The sequence below is a fragment of the Rhinoderma darwinii genome, chromosome 1 (assembly GCF_050947455.1).
Source record: "Rhinoderma darwinii isolate aRhiDar2 chromosome 1, aRhiDar2.hap1, whole genome shotgun sequence".
NCBI classification, from domain to species: Eukaryota; Metazoa; Chordata; class Amphibia; order Anura; family Rhinodermatidae; genus Rhinoderma; species Rhinoderma darwinii.
This window is the reverse complement of record NC_134687.1, coordinates 214,137,210-214,160,332: the sequence shown is the minus strand read 5'-3', so window position 1 is coordinate 214,160,332 and position 23,123 is coordinate 214,137,210. Positions and strand designations below refer to the sequence as shown.

Sequence of the window (23,123 nt, the reverse complement as noted above, 5' to 3'; positions counted from 1 at the left end):
TAATTCGAGGCGTAAACGGCCCGAATTACGTCTGAAATCACTGTGTGTGAACATACTCTGAGACTTTATTTTTCAGTTGCTTAAGCTGTGTTTTTATTGGTACCATTTTGAGGTACATGCAACTTTTTTTTATCACTTTTAATAATTCCATCTTTTGTGGGAAACGAGGTTACGAAAAAGCTGTGAATTTGGTGGTTTTCAGTATTTTTTTTGGTTTTGAAGGCTGGGTAAATAATATTATATTGTAATAGTTCTTTAAGGGCCAGTTCACATCAGCGTTCACATTAGCAGTGTTTCCGTCACCATTGATCTCAATTGTGATGCAAACGGAAGCTGTGGTTTCCGTTTCACTTTCCGTTGCGGGGTTACACGACGAAAACCTCAGACGGAACCCCGGAACGGAAAGTGAACGCTGATGTGAATAGGCTCTTACAGATGCGGCATTGTCAATAATGTTTTTTTTATTTTTACATTACGTTAGGGAAGATGGGGAAAGGTTTTTTTTGTTTTTTTTAAACTTATAATATTTTTTTCATATAACTGTATTTTTAGATAACTGTGTTTAACTTTTCTTATTAGTCCCCCTAGAGGACTTGAATAAGCGATCGTTGGATCGCTTGCACACTATACCTCAGTGCTTATGTATTGCTGTATATTGTGTTTTTTACCAGCTTCCATTAAAGGGGTTTTCCCATGAGACATTTATGACACATCCACAGGATGTCAGATAGATCCAGGTCCCACCTCTGGGACCCACACCTATCTCTACAACGGGGCCCCCTAAACCCCGTTCTAGCTTTGTCTGATCTCGCTGACTCCCGGCCACTTCCTGGTTATATGGTCGGGAGTTATGAAAACAGCGTAGCTCGCTGTGCTAAGCTGTTTCCGTAACTCCCATAGTAGTGAATGGTAGTTATGGAAGCAGCGTAGCATGCGATCTACGCTGTTTTCGTAACTTCCATTCAGTTCTATAGGACTTAAAGAAACAGCGTAGTTCAGCGATCTACGCTTTTTACGTAACTCACGACCATATAACCTTTTTATGGTCTGAATTCGCCTCATTCAGCCACAACACGGAGCAGGTGAACAGGTTTTTAGGGGCCCCCATTCTGGAGATTGGTGCGGGTCCCAGAGGTGGGACCCGCATCTATCTGACATTTCTGACATATCCTGTGGATATGTCATAAATGTCTCTCATGGGAAAGCCTCTGTCAGGGCTTAATAGGAGCACAAGTATGGCAGGCACTCCACGATCGCGTAGATGATGGAGGCAATCAGCTGCTGGAGGGGGCTGCCTCTCTAACGGTTTAGATGCCGCAGTAGTTATTTCTGATCCCTACCGTTGCAGTGGAGTGTGAAGCAAGTTCAGCTCGTGAGCCCACTCTTTATTTCCCGTCCCGGCTATGATGTAACTGTACATCGAATCTCGGGAAGGGGTTAATGAACCCTAACTTTTGTAAAAATAATTTTTATGTCATTTATTTGGTAACACACGTGGCTGTGTTTTTTTTTTTTAGTTTGTTTTTTTTAATAACTTTTTTTAAACTACAGGCCTTTTTCACACGTTTTAGTCGCATTTTGTGCGAGCTTACGGCGTGTTTTTTAGACTCCTAATTAAGACTCCCATTGACTATAGGAATTAGGCGCGTTTTATGCGCCAAAGAATTGACCGGACGCGTCCTTTTTTTTTTTCCGCGACGTGGCCATTTTAAATAAACCTAATGATTACTTTCTAGAAAAGATTACCTTGAATTACAAATAATTGAAGGTATTAATATATATTTTTTATAGCAATGTATTTTTAATTTAGCACTAGCACTAGTTTTGATTACAAGTGGGTGCTTAATGTATCATAGTGCTTAGTGGAATTAAAACGAATGAAAGTCCTTTAGGCTAACTTTTCTCAATGCCTTTTTATTTAGCCAAAGGCCTTGAAATCAAATCCACTTATGTGTCACAGAGCGTTTTGAAGAAAGTTCTCAAAATCAGGAGATTACATTTCAAAGTCGTTTAATCCCCAGCTTTCATGTGTCGTGGAGCTAGCTCACTAATTTACTTTTCCAGTTAGCAATAAAAAGAAAACTTTGATGGTGAAACCAGAATTGTGGGGTACATGATGGTGCTTTTTGCTTAGGTTTATGTGTGGACAGCATATTATGAAGCTCTCAGATGTAAAAATCCTGTGGTCTCCAAAAGTAGACTGGTTCACAGGAACAGTCATATGCCAGCTGGAATAGCACAACTGACTTTAACCACTTTTATTTCACAGAATTCGAAAATGTAAAATATCAAATGGCCAGCTCAGTACTATAAGGAAGAATGTCAACAAAATAAAGGTTTTATTGCATCTTGTATTCAAATTAACACCTTACTACCACATCGATTTTTGACCTTAAAGGGAATGTATTGTCAGAAAATTGCATTATTTAAATTCCTTTTTCTTTTATTATACAGCTTTTTAAAAACATTTTGGTGGTTTCTTTTGTTGTTTGTGACTACCCACATAAAAGAAAATCTTGAAATATATTGCAGTTTTCACGCCGGCCACTAGAACAAAAACTGATATTTCCTGTTAAACTTCCTGTATGGTATTTACAGGCTCTAGATGAGAAGAATCTTCTCAGAGGGTGGAAGTTAATGACAGCTCTATTGTATTAGCGGGGGCTAGAAAAAGTTTGGATAGTAACACTATACACACAGGTAAGGCTTTGCATGCAGCTCCCTGGTCTCTGGGGGGAAAGGGCTCTACGCCATCTCTTCCTGAAGACTGTAATAATCTATGGAATTTCTCTGTCAGTTGACTGCCATTCACTTCAGCTGCCATAAAGTGCACACCCTGCTGTACTGATCACATGGGAAATACAGTAAGAAAATGTGTCTCCAATATGGTTGCCCTAAGGGAGGTTTTATAAATAAATAGCTACAACGTTGGAAAAAACACATTTAGACAGATGTACTAATTCAGTCTAAGGGTATGTTCACACAGCAGCGTCTGTAACGGCCAAAATTACGGGGCTGTTTCCAGGAGAAAACAGCCCCGTCATTTCAGCCGTAACGGCATGTGCAGGCGCTTGAACGGCGCGTCCCTTACGGACGTAACTGAAGCTGGTTTTCCATGGAGTCCATGGAAAACGGCTCCATTTACGTCTGAAGAAGTGACATGACACTTCTTTGGCGCGGGCGTCTATTTACGCGCCGTCTTTTGAAAGCGACGCGTCAACGCTTTCAAGCCGTAATTTCGGACTTAATTCCAGGCGTAAAACGCCCGAATTACGTCCGTATATAAGCCGTGTGAACATACACTAAGGCTTAATTCACATCTGTGTTGGGACTCCGTTCGTGGGTACCGTCGGACCTTTCAGTCAGGGGAACCCATGCAACGGAATCCAAACTGAAATTTAACTGAAACCATAGGTTTCCGTTAGCATCACCATTGATTTCAATCCGGTGAAAATGGTTTCCGATTGTTACCGTTGTTTAAGGTTTCCGTCGTTTTGACGGAATGAATAGCACAGTCAACTACGTTATTCAGTCCGTCAAAACGACGGAACCCTTAAACAACAGTGACAAACGGAAACCATTTGCATCGGGTCCGTCGTCGTTGAAATCAATGATGCAAACGGAAACCTACGGTTTACGTTTGTTTCAGTTTGGATGCCATTCATGGGCTCCCCTGACTGAAATCTCTGACGGAACCCGTGAGCGGAGTCTCAACCCCAAGTTCGGGGTTATAGACAGTGTTAAATGATTACTCCAAAAGTATTATCAGCGGTCTTATTATATGCAGTAGGTCATTGGCTGGACCATTACTGGGGAGGGGCCATGCTGGGTGGTTATCGTTAAAATGGAGGAAGCACATTACATCTTCGCATCTGCTTTTGGGCATAAGAGCAGGTAATCCGGATGTGTCATGTGTAGGGCTTCTTGCCCAATATGACCAAATTTAGGGCTTTTTCACTTACTCCTTGTTAAAGGGGTTTTCTGGATAAAAAGGTTTTTTGATGCTTTAAATGACAAGTGAGGACTACTTACTTATAGATGGACGATGCATCGGTCATATACGACAAATACATCCCCCTCTGTGTGTTTTGTCCTCCTTGCGGTCTCCCTTCACATGCGCGGTGCAGTCAGGAAGAATGTAGAGGAGGGGTATAGAAGAAAAAATTTTTCCCCCAGTGACCCATCCATTTCATTAGCTCGTAACCGGAACGGAGTACTGTGGTCGTGTGACTGCCGGTCAAAACGGCGCCATTGACCTACGCAGCATTCATCCATAAGGCCCCATGCACACGGCCGTAGCAGTAATCACAGTCCGAGATTACGGGCACGGCCGGCCGCGGATAGTCGCCCTCATTTGCGGGCTGTGCTCCCATTATAAAGTATGGGAGCACGATCTGTTAAATAAAAAAATAAGACGTCCTATTTTTTGCGGATCATTTCTACGGCCCCTACACCTTCCCGTAAATATATGGGAAGGTGTCCGTGGGCCATAGAAATGAATCGATTAGTATTTTGATCCGCAACTACAGTCCGTAATTGCGGATCAAAATTACGGCCGTGTGCATGGGGCCTTAGTAAGTAGTCCTCATTTATCATTCAAAGTAAAAAATAAAAAAAACAAAACCTTTTTTAAGCTGGAAACACCCTTTCAAGTGTGAGCCCCCCAAAAAAGTCTACCATAATTTGTGGGGGTTAGTTTTATTTGCATAGGACGTTGCGTTTTGGGAAAAGAACTGGCGGTCTGTCGGCTGAATGGTTATTTAATACGTATGGCCAGCTTTATATGTGTTAGGAAGATTTGGCTATCAATGTTGATTCCAAATTCTGCATGATTTCTTTTGTTCCCTGTGAAATGTTGTTCAAAGGGGCAGTTTTCTTTTAAGTGTTAACTGTGTCTTAAGTAATGAGATTGACTACAATGATGAGAGTCTAGTCTTAATTAAAGTTTCATTATAGCATTAGCATTGTCTGCAAGGAAATAAGCAGCGAGCATAATTAATTGAACCATGTCTGCAGATTCACATTGTTAGGGCTTGTCCACACGTAACGGAATTACGCAGAAAATTTCTACAGCAATTCCAGAGAAACTAGCAGAAATTCCGCTGTGGAAAAACCGCACCATTTCCTGCATTTTTTTACTGCATAAAATGGTGCGGATTTTGCTACGTTTTTTTTCAATGTTGGGAGATGGTGACATCTTCTCTGAAAAACGCTGCAATTCGGTTCAATTTCCGCAGCAGGAATGTACATGCTGCGGTACAAAAAATACACACCGCAGGTGAATTTTTGCTCGGAAATTTTCCGTAGCGTATGGATAAGATTTCTTTAAAACTTTTCTGCTACTGTATTCTGCTGCGAATTTCCCGTACGCAATTCTGGAACGTAAAGTACGCAGCAATTCCGTTGTGTGGACAAGCCCTTGGTATTTGGGCTTGTACTAGCTATTGATCGTGATTCATTTATAAAGTAAGATTGCAAAAACAAAATCAGATAAATTAGGAGTCAATGATATTCTGTTGCGTTAACTTGTCTTTTTATCATATATCTCTGTAGATTAGCGTCTCCTCTTTATGTGCTCATTATTTTGACCTTATAAAAAAAGATTTTAAAAAATAAATAAAATAAATTCAGAATGTCTTCTAATTTGATTTAAGTATATGTAGAGAAAAAGTTATCTGTTTGTCTTTTTCTTAAAGAAATGTATTTAAAAAAAATTAACTTTTTTGTAGTGGAAATGTGCAGTTGCAAAAAAAAAGTAAGTAAAATCTTTGGATTTGCTTCATTCACATCTGCACTAGTGCTCCGTTCCGACGTTCCATCGGAGCTATCCGTTGGGACCGAGCCCTGACCGACACAAACAGAAACCATAGGTTTCCGTTTCCATCATTATTGATTTCAATGGTGACGGATCTGGTGCCAATGGTTTCCGTTTGTCTCCGTTGCGCAAGGGTTCTGCCGTTTTGACGGAATCAATACCATAGTCAACTACGCTATTGATTCCGTCAAAACGATGGAACTCTTGCACATCGGAGACAAACGGAAACCATTGGCAATTTATGGTTTCCGTTTGTGTCAGTGAGGGTAAGCTTTGTGGAAACTGGACCCTGGCGCAGATGTGAACGAAGCCTTAAAGTCAAGACTCTAAATTGGCCATTTCAAAGCACAAATCTTCGTTTTTAACCATTCTTTAATTGTGTGCTTTGGGTCATTGACTTGTTGCTTTACCAACTTCTCTTCAGCTTGAGGTCATGGACTGTTGCCCTTAAATTCTCCTGTAAAATTCTTTGATACACCTTTGAATTGTTCCCTCAATGATTGCAAGGCTTCCAGGCCCTTAAGGAACAAAGCAGCCCCAAACCATAATAATCCCTCCACCGTGCTTCAAAACCTCATCCCAACTGTGGTGTTGGTGTGGAGTGTTCTTTTTTCCTCCAAACATAGCGTGGTACATTTGTGCTAAAAAGTTTCACCTATTCCTCATCGTTCCATAGAACATTTTCCCAGTAGCATTGCGGAACATTAAGGTGGTCTATGTCATACTTGAGACGGGCTGCAATGTGTTTTTTTTGGACTCCAACGGCTTTCTTCATGGTGTCCTTCACTTTTGTTTCGTTTTCTTTCTAATCGTGCACACGTGAACAGAGGTTTTTGTAGTTTGTAGAGTCCTGATTAGGTTTTTTGCTGTTACCATTGGGTTCTTTCTCACCTCTTTTAAGATTGCCGTTTGTTTTCTTAGAGTAATTTTAATAAAACGCCCACTTCTAAGGAGAGTAGCAATGGTACTGAATTTTCTCGAATTATAGACTATTTCTTAAGAAGAACAGATTTGTCAGTAACCAGGCTTTGTGTGTCTCTAATGGGCAAAGCACCTGTGTAACCCACACTTCTAATTTCATATTACCATATAACCTTAATTGAAACACCTTTTGCCAATTCGCTCTTGGAAAAGTCATTAACACAGAGGTTCACTAACTTTTTCTCCCTGCACTGTGGATGTTTACTCAATGTGCTTAATAAAAGACATAAACAGTACAACTGTTTAGTTTCATTAGATTGTGTTTGTCTATAATTTGGACTTTATATAACAATCAGACCACATTTTAATACTGATGAATGCAGAAATCCAGCTAGTTCCAATGGGTTTACTTGCAACTGTAGGCTAAGTGCTCTCGGTTGGCTTCTGTTTGGGCCCTTGGGCAATGGAGTCCTGTGGGCTCCCTCATAATCCACCCTTTTTAATATGATGTTTTACCCCTTTCTGTTCTAGCATACGTGCACGTTTTTTCAGAAACTGTTTAAAGTTTAAATTTTTTTGCAATGTAAGACAGATATATAGATAGATAGATAGATATATATATATATATATATATAATATATTTTCTCACTATACGGCTATACACTGTATAAGATCTCAAGTAACAGGATTTCCCGGCACTCTGTTTCCCACAATAGTAGAAAGAACCTCAACAGTCAACGCTGGCGTCTACCTTATGGGTCTCAATGCTTACGATTTCGCTTCCCTCACGTGTGACACTACGGAATCTGACGAGTGGAAAAGCTTCCATGGGCACGTAGTACCATCTCCACCAACACAGTTTCCTCTGTCTCTTTAGTTTAGCCAATGGATATACACCTATATAGATTATAGGTTAACTTATTTTTACAGATGTCTGTCTTTAATCGGCGCTAGTTCGTGTCACAAAAAGGCGCCAATAGTTGTCAGAAAATGGTCCAAATCTACCTTGTTGGCTGTCCAAAGTGTACAACCAGCTAAAGGTTTTGACAATGCTTAGGTTCTTGTAATATTACACCACCTATCATTAAATTGGGCTGTGTATAGGTTTCATTCATAAAACCTGTTGTAACAAAAAGATTTGGCGTTACTGATACCAACTAAAAAGATTTTGGCTTTTTAGAGCAAGTTGGAGACTGTTCCACTGCCCATATTGAGTTGTAAAATAAGTAGGAAATTACATATCACTTATGTTTTAGTAAACCAAATGCAAAAGAACTGCTTTAAATATTCTGGTTATTTTTTTTTCTTTGTTGCAGCTTAAAATTTTGTTGTTTTAATGGGTTTAGTTTCAAAATGATTCTTAACACGGTTGAAGGGGTTTTCAACGAGCTAAAAAATAATGTGCCGAATTAAGCATATAGTAAAGAATACAATTACATATTTATTATTTATCCTCATTATGTTGTACCAAGCATGTAATACAGTCATGGGTAGGGCATCTTTGTGATGTCATGTCTAGAAGATCTAGTGGAAGACACCCCATCCTACTAACGAAACATGCACTACAATGGTGTTTAATTTTGTGTTTCCATCATTTTATTATCAATATTACATAAAGTACACACAAATTTAAATGAGATGTTCAGTTTTACATGAGTAAAGTTTATTAATTGTATATTGGAAACTTTTGCAAGTTTCAATTCCTCATTATTTTCTGTTCTTGCATTGAGGATGAGTGGATTTTAAGAAAAGACCACACTCGCCTCCCCTGGCGCTGCTGTGTCAAAAACTCCCTGCTCTCCTGGCTGATCTGTATTTAGCCTGCCTCCAGAGGTGGACATCTCACACCATGTGACGCTGCAACCTGTGATTGGCTGCAGAGGGTACATGGGACAAAACATAATCCCAGGAGGCTGGATTAACACAGGGCAGTGCCAGGTGTGTATAGGCCGTTACCTTTTTTTTTTTTTTTTTTAAAGTTAAAAAATTTGTTCTAGTTGCGATCTCCTCCTTTTATGCAGAAGTGCAGCTAATCTAGAGCAAAAAACGCAACGTTTTCCATTGTTTTTTTGGGAAATTCTGCAACGAATGCGCAAAAATTCTGTAGCATGAATTGAGAATTAAGAAATCTGCACTGCAGGTCATTTTAGCCACAGAAATTTTCTGCAGCATGTGGATGAGATTTGTTAAGTCTCATCCACTTTGCTGCTAATAGTAGTAATAATAATAATCTTTATTTATATAGCGCCAACATATTCCGCAGCGCTTTACAATTCAGAGGGAACGTGCACAGACAATATCAGACATTACATAGGGGAAAAACGAATTAACAATTCATACAAGAGGAGTGAGGGCCCTGTTCGCAAGAGTTTACAATCTAGGGGGAAAAAGGGGTGAGAAATGTAAAAGCGCTTGGTCAGTACAATGGTCCAGCCATCTTTTATAAACGTAGGTAGTACACCTAAAGCTGCATGAGCCGGTCACCAGCCAATATCTGTGTATGACAGACATGAAGTGCATTATGGTGCAAGTAGTTTGAAGGATACTGTTAAATGAAGGGGTCTGGTTCTGATGGCTAATGTTATAGGGGTTAAAGGAGAGGAGTAAAATTAGGGAATGTTATGCGCCTTTTTTTAAATGTGTTTTTAGGGCACTCTTAAACCTGTGAATGTTGGGAATTTTAATCTGATTGTCCACGGTAGTGCATTCCAGAGGACTGCTGCAGCACAAGAAAAGTCTTGGAGATGGGAGTGGGAGGTACGGAAGATGTTGTTCTTAGATCGTTGGCAGAAGGTAGAGCACGGGTATAGAGGTAGACAGAGATGAGGGAGAAGGTGCAGCATTGTGAAGAGCTTTGTGGGTGAGAGTAATACAAATAAAAACAAGTGAATGGGCCATGTGTGCAGTGACTGACCGCAGCATGGATGACTGTGATGCTAGGAGCCCGGCTTTCTGAATTATGTTGGATCCAGGAAAAGCGGGTGACATATGGTCTGTATCTCACACATCGAAAACGCCCATGGGAATTAACCACATCCTTTCCCTCACACATTAACCCAATGGTGCCCATTATATTCATTATGGTAACTGATCCCATCAAGTACCTCGCTCACAGTTGTAATGGGCAACATTGGGTTAATATGTGAGGTACATGATGGGGCTACCATGTGCCTCACATTAATAAGTGACTTCATCATTTCCCTCACATAACGGCAACATTGGGGTTAATGTGGGTCACACTAACCCCAATGTTCCCCAATGATATCTGCAAAAAATACTAGTGCCTTTATTTAAGTCTCTGCTCTAATACCTGTCTGGGACCGGTCTATCACTGCACACTGCAGCGCATAATCAGGAACCCTGTGCCGCTCGCATCATTCCCCTCCCCTTTCTCACGTTCTCCTCTTATCAATGGTGCCAGTAGAGAAAGGAAGGAGGAGCGATCCTCCCTCCTACTGTGACGCGGCCAGCACTCTTGACGAGCAGGGCGGTCCTTAAGGGAAGAGAACATCGCGGGTGCTGTACAGCGCGCGCGTCACGTTCTCTTCATTTATTTCAATACTAAGCTGTGCGGCCACACAGCTTAGTATCGAAATACATAAATTGACAGTATTGAATCATTTCAGGGTGCATGGTATCGAAATTGTATCAAAATTTCGATGCATCATGCATTCCTAAAATGTAATACTTTTGCTGTAATTACAATAAAAAATAATTGGGTTACCGATTCAGTATATTAGTTATTTATTATTTTCTACTACTTTGCAGCCTATGCATGCTGTAGTAACTGTTGATGATATTCATCATCGATGAAAATATTTTGTTGTGTATCATTGTTTGCAAAGCCATAAACTTTTACAATTCAGAATATTGCTTGCTGAAGAGGACAGTTGTCCACCCCGCTGTGCGGTACAAATATAAACTCTCCATGCAGAATTGATCCCACACTTAAATATGGTTTCCACATGAAAGAAACTTGCAGGTGTTACTAAGAGCAAGCCTGGGCGATTTCATGAAACTTATATTTTGTGCTCACTACGCGTATATCTGAACACACCTACGCAATCCAGAAAAACAAGCTCTCGAATAACCTCTATAGATAGTGGGAATTGCCTGCAGTTAAATGACCATTATATTTTTCTTTCTTCTCCAAAGCAGGGTAAATGTATCAAGTGTCTCTCTTGTATTTTAAACTTACTTTTAAAGGTTTCGTTTATAATATGTCTAGTACAACTTCACTGCTTACATCTCTCTTTATCAAAAGGTCTATGCAACTCCGGTAGGGCAATGAACAGTTGTGCATAATGCCACCTGCTGTGGAACAACTAGACTTTTCGGTTATGTTCACACGCTGAACAAAAAACGGCTGAAAATACGGAGTAGTTCTGGCTATGCAAATACTAGCAAATGTCTAAGGACCCTCACATAGTGGCAGTTTAAGGTCAGGTTCCCACGGGTCGGATATGCTGAGAAAAAATCACGCAGTGTATACGACCTGGAACCCGCAGCAATTTCTGTCCTAAAAATCGCAGCACGGTGCGGTTTTTCGTATTGGATTTCCACTGCGTAAAAAAGCGCTCATACTTACCCCCTCCCTCCTTTGATGTCTGCTCCGGCCTCCTATGATGACGTTGCAGTGCCATGTGACACTGCACCCTGTGATTGGCTGCAGCGGTCACATGGGATGAAACATCATCCCAGGAGGCCGGACTGCAGGAAGGAGGGCGTTTTGGGTAAGTATGTTTTTTTTTTTCCCGGAGTTGCGACTTTTGCGGCGTAGTAGGTGCAATTACGCCGCAAAAGTCCCAACACTTTGCTTTCTGTTGCAGGTTTTGCTTCTCCATTGAATTTAATGGGGAAAACCCGCAACATAAAATGAACAAAAACGCAGCGTAAATTGACATGCCGCGGAATTAAATTCCGCACCGCAGGGTAATTTAGTAACGTTTACACCGCGTTTTTTTTTTTACGCAGCGTGTGCATGAGATTTACTAAATGTTTTGAGAAGTTTTACAAGAGACAAAACAATCCCAACAATATTTGTGTTTACAGGCATTCCCAAAAGTTATAAAATATGTCCGTATTATTAGGTAATTGATATTTAGCACGTCAACATATACACTCTTTGATATCTTGACAACTACTGGCAGGTATAACTCTATTGAGTTTCATAGTAGCTTGCATATCCAGTGTTGGAAATTGAGAAGACACCCTAGTTAGTCTGGAGAAGGCTTGTGACCGTCTTATGAGTCTATAGAACTTTCTCATAGAAGTTTTTAAGGTTGTAACCAAACGAGTCAGTGGCAACACTAGCTTAATGTGACTGCAAGTTCGTAGATAAGTAAATTGTTGATTCCAAAGAATAGGAAATGTGTCACATGCAGCAGTAAAAGAAAGAGCACGATGTCCAGAATCAAGCATGTCGTTAATTGACACCCCTTTGTGGCCGAGGTTTTTTAAATAAAGGTTGGCTTGCCCACAAAGGGAAGAAAAGCCAAAAGCTTGTGGAGGTAATTTAGTCAGTTTTCTTACTTGGTGCCAGGCCAATATGTTGGTCCCCAAAAAGGGGTATCCTTGACCTTAGGGGTATCTACTCTGTTTAGAGGTGCAAAATAGCTTGGAGAAAAAAAAATATAGAGGAAACAAGGTTCTGAGTTACACTGGTAAGATTGGTCCCAAGGCATATCCAATCTTTTATTGAGATAGGTGCGTCTATCAGACATTTATGGCATATCCTATGGATATGTCATAAATGTCCAAGATGGGAGGAGCCCCTGGGGTCACTGTCCAAATATGGATAGTGACGTCAGGGGCACCTCTTGGAGCGGAATGCCCGGCCAGAGCGTCGCTGACGCTCTGGCCAGGGATTTCGCTCCTGGAGGAGCCCCTGGCGTCACTATCCATATTTGGACAGTGACATCAGGGCATACTCCTGGAGTGGAATTCCTGGGCAGAGCGTCCGCAATGCTCTGGCTTGGGATTCTGCTCCTAGACGGAGCCCCATTGGCGCTATCTACAGGTGAGGGGGGTGTAGCGCTATCCACAGTGTGGGCTGTGTGCCACTATTCACAGAGGAAGAAAGTGTGGCACTATCTGCAGGGGTCTGTGGCACGATCTACATGGGCACTGGCACTTTATATGTAGGCGCTATGGCACTTTATATATATATCTACAGTGGGAACTGTGACACTATCTACAGGGGCATTGCGGCACTATCTACATGAGTACAGTGGTGTTTTTTTGTATTCTGCTTATTTGTCTTCAACCACCTTTTTTATTGTTTAGGGTGGACATTTTGGGGGCTTCGGAACCAATTAACAGTTTTCCATAGGGTTATGGTTTCAACATACAATGGTCGTCCCGGAATTAATTAATATTGTGTGATGAGGGAGCGTTTTATATTAAATAATTGCTTATAATGCAACTCTTTAATATATCGATTTACATGCGGGCTGTCACTTTAATGTGAATGAGTTTTTGTTTATCCTTCCACTGATCAAACACTTCACATCCAGCATATAAATTGTTAAATTGATGATGCTAGTGGATCCCTTTGTTTTAGATTTCCTTCCTTGGTTTTTACTGTTGCTGTGTATTCTTTGCCTGAAAGACAAGAAAAAAAAGCCTTGTAAAGAAAGTGATCTGGTTTAAACCAGTTCTAGAAGAAACACACAGCCCTGTCCAGTGACTGAACTCCATATCCTGACAGGGGCCTGCGAACGGCCTGTTTACTTAGTGGCCACGTCACAGTGGAAAAGAAACATTCTTACAACGACCTAAAGAATAAGTCCCGATTAAACTCAGTTATCACATACATTTTGCATATATTTACATTCCAAATATTGAAAAGCAAAAATTAATCGGATCCTGTTAGTATTGTGGATGCTCAGCATGTATGTAATAAAAATCCATCATCGCACTATTACTATACTGATAGCGTCAGAATTTCCTTTCATTACTATACAAGTCCTTTGGAACAAACAAGCTGTAATAACAGAGGAGGGGAAGGAAAAATTCAGAAAGTACAAGTATATTATGCAATTGTGATTTATGCAATTTCCTGATGTAGAATTGGAGGCTCACCAAAGGCTTAAAGGGTTTTTTAGACTTTCATAACAAGCTGTCCTATAGGCAGCAATTGGGCTGGGTGCAATGTTTTACCATACTGATCAGAATGTTTGTAAGGTAGCAGAGCAGAGGCAGATTAGTATTCTGATGCGCTCTCCTATGCTTTTAGAATGGCGCTCATAGGACAATACTTTTTGGACAAGCCTTCCACGAAATCCTTTAATATTTGTACAACACTGCATTTTAGAATTCCTGGCGGTAGAATTGGAACAGGGTGTATACTAGAAATTTGCATTATATTCCAATTGCTCTCTAAGGGTTTTTTTTAAATTAAAGTACAGTATTTGTTTAGAAAATTATGGGAGAGATTTACTATGCGATTTTGGCAGTTTTCTGGCGCAATAAAAGGCGTACATTTTTGCGCATGACTGTTTTGCTCACGAATTTGCAACTTATCCAATTTTACACCATACTCGACACTTTCCTTAAAAAGAGATAAAGTTGGTGGGGTTTAGCGGGAGGGTCCACGCAGCTTGACAAATTTACTATATTTTAGCTAGTGTAGATATCACTTTGTAGTCTATGGACAGCCTAGATGCGCCAAATTTATTAATTTTAGCAGGCTTCTTTTTAAGACTGGCGTATTAGACACCAGTTTTGGTAAACTCCCCATGTTATTTTTTTAATTTTACTTACAATTTGGTAAAGTCAGACATCAATCAAAAATGGAGAACTCCGAATCCAAGTGCTTCCCTGGAAAATAGTTGACTCGTTTTAACTAACTAGTACAACTTCGGCTCTGTGCACATCATGTTTTAGCCCAACGTTTAGCGTGTATGTCGGGAAAGCTCCCGACGTACAAGCTAAACATGTCCATAGAGCTCCAATAGCCCAACGGAGGGCAATAGAGTGCACTTTTGGCCTCCATCGGGCTGGTGTATATTTGTATACCTATTTTTTTTTGCAGCTGGAATAGTGTCGTAGACTACACTTCACAAGAGATTTTGCAAAAAAACCTATACCGCGCGGTATTCGTTAGACGATCATCTGTTTGTTTAAGGGCGACGTGTTAAATGGATATATAACCGTAGCATTCATCGCCTATAGACTATCATGGTATCTGTTTAATGTTTACATCATGAATAGGGTCATGAGAGTTTGACATATACTATTAAAGTCTATGGTGATGGATGCCACTGTTAACGTATAGGATGGGAGCTTTTCCCGGCGTATACGCTAAGTGTAGGCCAAACACGTGTGCAGAGCCTTACTTTTTCATGAAGAACTACTCGTCCCTCCAGTTGCCACTACAAAAGTATCTACTTAGCATTTATACCTGGCTCCAACTCGTAGTACCAATGACCACTTCTATTTTGTTACTGGTGGTATGTGATCAGTCTGTTGCAACAGAGCTTCTGAACACTGGTCGAGAAACTTCAGTCATACAAAAGTAAGGCCTCATGTACACGACCGTAGCCATGTGCACGGCCGTGATTTTCGGGTCGGCCGGGCGCGGAGTGTCACCCGCGAGCCGCCCGCAAATCGCGGGCCGTGCACATGGCCGCGTCCATTATTTGCTATGAGCCTGGACTCCTGGGCCATGCACAGACCGTGGAAACCACGGTCGTGTGCATGACCCCATAGGAATGAATGGGGCCGCAATTCTCCCGTGGATTTTTTGGGAAATTGCGGCCGCAAAAACACGTTCCTGTGCATGGGGCCTTAGGCCATCTAGTGCTGCCTTTCTGCATCTCTTGCTAGGCAACGGTGCCGAAAATAGTAAAAAGTAACATAAAACAAAAACAACAAACAAATTGGAAGTCTGCAGGACATGCAGTCAAGACATTGCTCTGCTGCAAGTTTTGTGTTGCTTGAATTGCCACTTCAAAGGTAACGCCACACAAAATGCACAATTTCCATGTTAGTAGATTTTATTGGCAGTTTTTTGGCTGTTGCTGTTACATTTTTTTTAAATTACTCACTGGCAGGGCTGTGGAGACCGAGCCTGGTTTAATTTTAGGTGGATTCGGAGTTGGTAGAAATGTACCGACTCCAACTTTGGCTTAAAAATAAATATATTAAATACTATATATTAATATTGTATTTATTAAATGCATAGTTTATTGCATGTTTTCTGTCATAGGAATTTAGGAAAGTTTTGACATTTTAATCATATAAATATATTTTATGTTCTATCATTCTAAGGCCCCTATCAAAAAGCAGGGACAAGAGGATGTTCGAGCGGCGATCGAAAAATTGTTTATTAGCTCTCCGTTGTTCTCTCTTCTTCCTAAGGCTTCATTCACACGAACGTAGCCCACCTTGGATGTGCAAATCTGCCGTTTTCCAAGTCCGAGGTGGACCCGCGCAGGACGCGTTGTCACGGATCACCCACAGACTCCAGTCTATGGAGGGATGCGTGACATGCAAGAAAATTGGACATGTCCTATTTTTTAACGGAGCGTTCACGCGCTCCGTTGAAACAATGGTCGCGTGAACAGCCACATTGAAATGCATGGGTCCGTATGACGGCCGTTGTTTTAACGGCCGTCACACAGACGAGATTCACGTTCGTGGGAATGAGCCCTTAGGCCCCATGCACACGATCGTAAAAATTCTCCGTAATATGGTCCGCAATTACGGACCCATCCACTTCTATTGGCCGCGGACACTTTTCCGTACTGCTACGGATAGGTGTCCGCGCCGTAGAAGTGTACCGCAAAAGATAGGACATGTCCTATCTTTTGCATTTTACGGACCGTGCTCCCATACTTTGTATGGGAAGACGGGCCAAGAATGCGGGCTGCGGTCCGTGACTACGGGCACGGCCGTGTGCATGAGGCCTTAGACTTCATGCCGCTGCTCTAATTCCCTTTGTTAAAATGTCTGAATCTGTGCTGCACATGCGCAGTAGTGAATTTTCCACCAACGAAGACCAGGGGAGGAAGTTCATTGACCTGAGAACTGTGAGCACCAGGGCTGTGCTGTAGTGTCCTGTACTTATCACGCAGTCTCCCACTCTGCTGTGCAACCACCTTCCCTTCTCCTATATCCCCTTTCTCCTCAGTGCCTAGCGAATCCGCTCAGCTTGCGTGGGACCGCTACGCCGCGTCAGCACTTGGCTCAAATCGGGCTGACGCTGCGCTCTTCCTCCCCCCCCCCCTAGCCTGGCCACCTGGGAAACTCCATCTCCCTGACAACCAGGAGCGCTACAGAGTGTTCAGTGATCCTGCAGCGAGGGAGAACAGCCAGACCGACACAGCCAACCAATTATGGTGTACACAGGGGAAGACGCACAACAATGCAGCCCTTTCCCCTGTCTCTGGATGCCCGCCCCCAAACACCCCTTACAAGTTTTCAACGGCCCGCTTCCAACTGTCTGGTGCAGTTGTAATGACGGGGTAGGGAGACAGACAGGTGAGCCCTAATCTACCCGCCACTCAGTCCCTGCCTACTTGCAACGGCCCATCCTAGGCGACGGCGTACAACTGGGCGACGGTCCCTACTCTCACTATGTGCAGTACAGACAGACAGACAAGGGTACAAAGAAGCTAAGGGAAAAGGGTCAGATGCCCACGGAAACACCGTGAGCTACAAGAGTAGTGAACGAGCCGAGTCAAACCAGGAGTGTACGAGGTACCAAACGCAGAGCAAGAGAGTAGTCAGTAAAGCCAGGGTCAATATGAAGCAGAGGACAAATAGTACAAGCAGCAGCAGCAGAGCCAGGAAACAAGCAGAATCACAGGCAAAGGAGAAGCAGGAAATGAAGGTATAAATAGACAGAGGGCGGGAGCTAGCTCCGTCTGGCCAGGCTGTGATAAGCTCTCCCACTCCTCAGCCTCCCAGCCTGAGTGGTAGACGAAGGAGTCACTCTATCAGACTTAGGAGCAGGTGCAGACTGACTAACCACGGGTGTCGACACAGAAGCTGTGTCGGGCAGATCCTTTACAGTTGTACTGTTTGCCCTATGGTTAAATCGGCCGTGGCTGAGCGTACCTGCAGTTATCTTAGAACTGTTAGGGTATGTTCACACGGCCTATTTTCGGCTGTTTTTCAGGCCGTAAACACCCGAAAAACGGCCGAAAAATCGGAAGCAGAATGCCTCCAAACATCTGCCCACTGATTTCAATGGGAAAAACGGCGTTCTGTTCCGATGGGCCATTTTTTGAAAAACGGTCGCGTAAAAAAACGGCCGAAAAAGAAGTGCAAAACACTAATTGGGACGTTTTTGGAGCTGTTTTTCATTGACTATTGAAAAAAGCTACAAAAACGGCCGTAAAAAACGCAGCGAAAATCGTGAGTGGCTTAAAAAACGTCTGAAAATCAGGACCTGTTTTCCCTTGAAAACAGCTCCGTATTTTCAGACGTTTTTGAGTTTGTTTGTGAACATACCCTTAGAGAGAATAGGAAGACCGTATTATGGCAAGTACTTAATATAGGAAATACACTTTTAAATGTTTATTTTATTCCCATTCAGACTTGCACTTGATTTCCAGGACATATAAATATATAGCTGCATAAAGTTATCAGAGTGCGCACTTTTTTCTTAGAACAATACCAACCACAAATATATTTATACCCAACGAGCAGACAACCTGGCCTATTATACATGAGCCATTAATGAAGGAGTCGCAGCTGGAGTCGGAAGTTTCTTCTCGACTCCACAGTCCTGTTCACTGGATTATATCTATAATCTAGCGGGAGCCTACTACATAAAGATTCAGGTCTCTTTTACATGGCCGTATTTTCCTTCAGTATTTGTAAGCCCAAACTAGAAGTGGATCCAAACACGGAGGAGGCGCAAATAATTTCATTATACTGTTTCTCTGTGTAGGTTCCACTCCTAGTTTTGACTTTCAAATACTGATGCAAAATAATGATCAAAATACTGCTTTGTGACAGAGACCTCATACAGCATTCTCATCATTCAATTCAGCAGGGGATATGGAGCTCTGACCCCAGATGTTACATAGTTAGTATGGTTGAAAAAAGACACACGTCCATCAAGTTCAACCAAAGGACGGGAAAAGGGAAGGTAAAAATTTCTACACATAGGAGCTAATATTTTTTCGTTCTAAGAAATTATCTAAGCCTTTTTTAAAGCCATCTACTGTCCCTGCTGTGACCAGCTCCTGCGGTAGGCTATTCCATAGAATCACAGTTCTCACAGTAAAGAAGGCTTGTATTATGAAATTAATCAGCCCATGGTTTTGAAGCTATTTTAATTATTAAAAACAAAATAATAAGTACACTTTACAACAGTGGTCTAGTTGCTTAACCCCTTAATGACCGCCCACCGTCGGCAGGCGGTGCAGGCGCTTTGTCTACATCGACGTCTTTTGGCGTCGCTGTAAAAGAGGCTGATGAATGCTCCTGTGAGCGCTCATCCTCTAAGCAGGAGTTGTAACTTACAGCTCCTGATCTTAGAGAAGTCTGCTGAATACAGCTGTGGTTGGAAAACAATCGAACCCCAGCTGTCCAACCCTTTGATCACCACGGTCCGTGACCGCGGCATGATTTTTGGGAAATACCCTCTTTCATCGCACTGGAAACCTGGTAACGTGATCAAAGAGCAGGGAATCCCTCTGCAGTCAGCCCTGGGGACCTACAAAGGACTAAAAAATAAATAAAATAAAAATGTCCCAAAAAAAGTCATTATTTGGCATAAAATATATTTTATTACCCTACATTAAATAAAAACAAAAAAACTACACATATTCGGTATCTAAATGACCATAATAACCTGAAGAATTAATCTAACATGTTGTTTAGTGTGAAACGTGAACGGGATAAAAATAAACAAGAAAAATGATGCAGAGAATCACTTTTTCCTATATTCACGCGTGGAAATATATTTTTTTCTACCCCCAAATGGTTAAAAAAACAACACAATTTTTCCCGCATAAAACAAGGCCTCGTACGGTCACGTCAATGAAAAAATAAAAAAAGTTATGGCTGCTGAAAGGCAGAGAGGTAAAAACTGAAAAATGTAGCTGGTCATTAAAGAAGCTCTGTCACCAGTTTATAAGTGCCCTATCCCCTACCTAATCTGATAGGCGCTGGAATGTAGATAACAGTGGTTTTTATTTTGGAAAACTATCATTTGTGAGCAAGTTATGAACAATTTTAGATTTATGCTAATTAGTTTCTTAATGCCCAACTGGGCGTTTTTTAACTTTTGACCAAGTGGGCGTTGTAAAGAGATGAGTATGACGCTGACCAATCCGCGACATACTCTCCATTCATGTCCATCTGTATTCACAGCACAGCGTGATATCGCTGTCACATACACCAACAGTAACTTTACCGGAGTGTCTACACACGAAGGTGCTTTTGCGGCCGCAATTCCCCCGAAAATCCACGGGAGAATTGCGGCCCCATTCATTCTTATGGGGCCATGCACACGACAGTAGTTTTTACGGTCTTTGCATGGCCCGGGAGCCCGCACCGCAGAAAGAACGGACATGTCTTATTACGGCCGTCTTCTGTGGTCCGGGCACATTGAAAATAATGGCCACGGCCATGTGCATGGCCCGCGATTTGCGGGCGGCTCGCGGCTGACGGTTCCGCTGCCTGCCGACCCGAAAATCACGGGCGTGCACATGGCTACGGTCGTGTGAATGAGGCTTAAAGGTTCTAGAGGAGAGTCCGGCCCACGGCTTTAAAAAAAATTATAAATGAAATCCGTGGTTATAGCAGCTAGACCCTCGGCAATCATGAGTTGCACATGATAAGAGTTTACATTTAGGGTATGTGCACATGACCTATTTTCAGACGGAATGGAGGCGTTTTACGCCTCGAATTACGCCTGAAAAGACCGCTCCAATACGTCTGCAAACATCTGCCCATTGCCTGCAATGGGTCTTACGATGTTCTGTGCAGACGAGCTGTCATTTTACGCGTCGTCAAAAGAAAGCGCATAAAATTACGCCCGCGTCAAAGAAGTGCAGGACACTTCTTGGGACGTAATTGGAGCCGTTTTTCATTGACTCCAATGAAGAACAGCTCCAATTACGTCCGTAAAAGACGCCGCGAAAAACGCGATTACATGCAAAAACGTCTGAAATTCAGGAGCTGTTTTCTCCAGAAAATAGCTCCGTAATTTCAGACGTATTTTGCGCTGTCGTGTGCACATACCCTTAGAAAGGAGTTTGTTCATTTAAGAAAACCCCCTTAACTTTAATATATACACAGAGTGGAGAACATGGCTACAGGAGGGCAGTGTTTTATTACTTGTATTATGTACACAAGGCTACTTTACATCTCACCCTTGTTCTACATTAAAGGGAGCCATAAAATTTAAAAAAAAAAAAAGTTCCTATAGTTTATATATTCAATAGTTTTACCATAATTACACATTTTTTTTTTTTTTTTGGGCCCTGTTAATAAAAATAAAATAAATTCTGGCAGAAAAGATCTGCCTCCGAATTCCTTCAGGAATTGTAAGGCAGATTTTGAACTGTCTGCACGTATTTTTCTGCGTTTTTTTCACAGCGTTTTTGAAGCGGATACAAGGACCACAGGCAAATAATGCAGTGAAGAACGCTGAAAATAGCATCATGGACTTTTTTTTGCCTCCCATTGATTCAATGGGAGGTTAGAGGTGGAAACTGCGGCGTGCCACCTTTTATTCCCACGAGCAGCCAAAAGCCACCCGGGAAAAAAACGCCTCTGCCTTCCATTGAAATCAATGGGAGGCGATTTTGGCAGTTTTCTGGCGTTGATTACGACGTGGTTTCCGTGTCAAAATCGTCGCCAAAAGACTCCATTGTTCCTTTTTCCTGACTATTACATATGTTGTAATTGTATGGGTCAGTTCACAGTGTATTATAAAATAAACACATATGCAATATAAAATGGGTGTACATACATGAAAGCAATATATCAATATATCATGCTTACAGCCCAAATTAGTTTTTGTATTCCGCGATTGTAATTTAATAAATCAATAATCTTTTGTCTTTGATTAACCATGAGTTTACTTATTGCTGCTTTGTGTATTACAAATAATACAGCCTTGAGCGACGTGTAGAATATTTTTGCTGTCTGTGATTCTTATCCTTGAAGTATGGAAAGCATTTTCTTCTAAGCTTACATTTATTAAACATAATCCCAAAATAATGAATATATGGTATCTCCAGTATGAATAAAAACAGTTATGTGATGGCAGACATACAGCAGTGAAAGCGAACTCATTTGGATTTGGACATTGCATTCCATTGTGAGCAGCAGGTGGTCCAGCATCTAAAGCCTTCTGTACACTGCATTCGTCTCCCATATAAACCATTATAATTATATACATTTAGCTTGATAGTTAATATTTACTATTGTTGCAAAATAGACAAGAGCTCTTCAAATTTTGCCGCTTTTGCCCACTTGTCTAAACAGGTTCATTTTTTCTTCATAGGAAATGTAGTAATGTGAAGGTATAGTATTTCACATCACGGTAGTCCATGGATGGCCAGCTAAACGGTCAGCTGTTCCCAACTGTTAGTGTTGGACAAATCGCTCTTGGAACTACACCTACCTGGAGAATGGGGGGTTCCCGGAGTCCATTCTGCAAGCCAAGGTGGCCAATTGAGGATGCATCAAGGCAGAGACTGGAAAGAGAGGTGGCGACTCTCACTATTGAGGTCTTTGGTGAATATGGAAACTTCCGCGCAAACCTGACAACCACTGCATTCAGTCTTTGCCTGGATGCGGCCGTCTCGCTTTACAGAATGAGGGCACATAGCACAGTTTCTCAGTTAGGTCCTTAGCAGACATGGGAATATTAAGGTGAATAAAAAGAGTATACCTGTGGCACCCAAAAAATAATAATAATATAACCGCATTTAAAGCTGCATTACATTTTTGGTTTATGAACGTTAATGGGTCGTAATGTTACTTTAATATATAATATTGCTATATTGACACTTTTTACCTGTGCATATAAAATACATAACCATTATTACTGGACAGCCCTGGGGCATTTGTTAAGCCATATAAAGCTGTTGGCCCTGGCATTACCTGGTGGTAATAAAAAAAAAGAGCCCCCTCCATTTAACAGCACTACATTCATCATTGATCACAGTGCTGGGGGGATTTAATAGCCACACTCCTGCAGGTGAGTTCAACCACTGTCACGTACATGAACTTCAGAATTTGCATCAAGGGCTTGATTAAATAAGGGCCTGTTCACATCACCGTTCATTTCCGTTCCGGGGTTCCGTCGGGTGAACCCCGCAACGGAAAGTGAAAGTGAAAGCACAGCTTCCGTTTGAGTCACCATTGATCTCAATGGTGACGGAAACATTGCTAATGGTTTCTGTTCATCACC

The 23,123-nt window shown here is 41.7% G+C and overlaps 1 protein-coding gene across 4 annotated transcripts in view; it reads left to right on the top strand.

Annotated features, from left to right (window-relative positions):
• Positions 1 to 23,123, top strand: part of BMP2K (BMP2 inducible kinase) — a 205,377-nt gene that overhangs the window by 49,520 nt on the left and 132,734 nt on the right. The gene's annotated exons all lie outside the window — the stretch shown is intronic.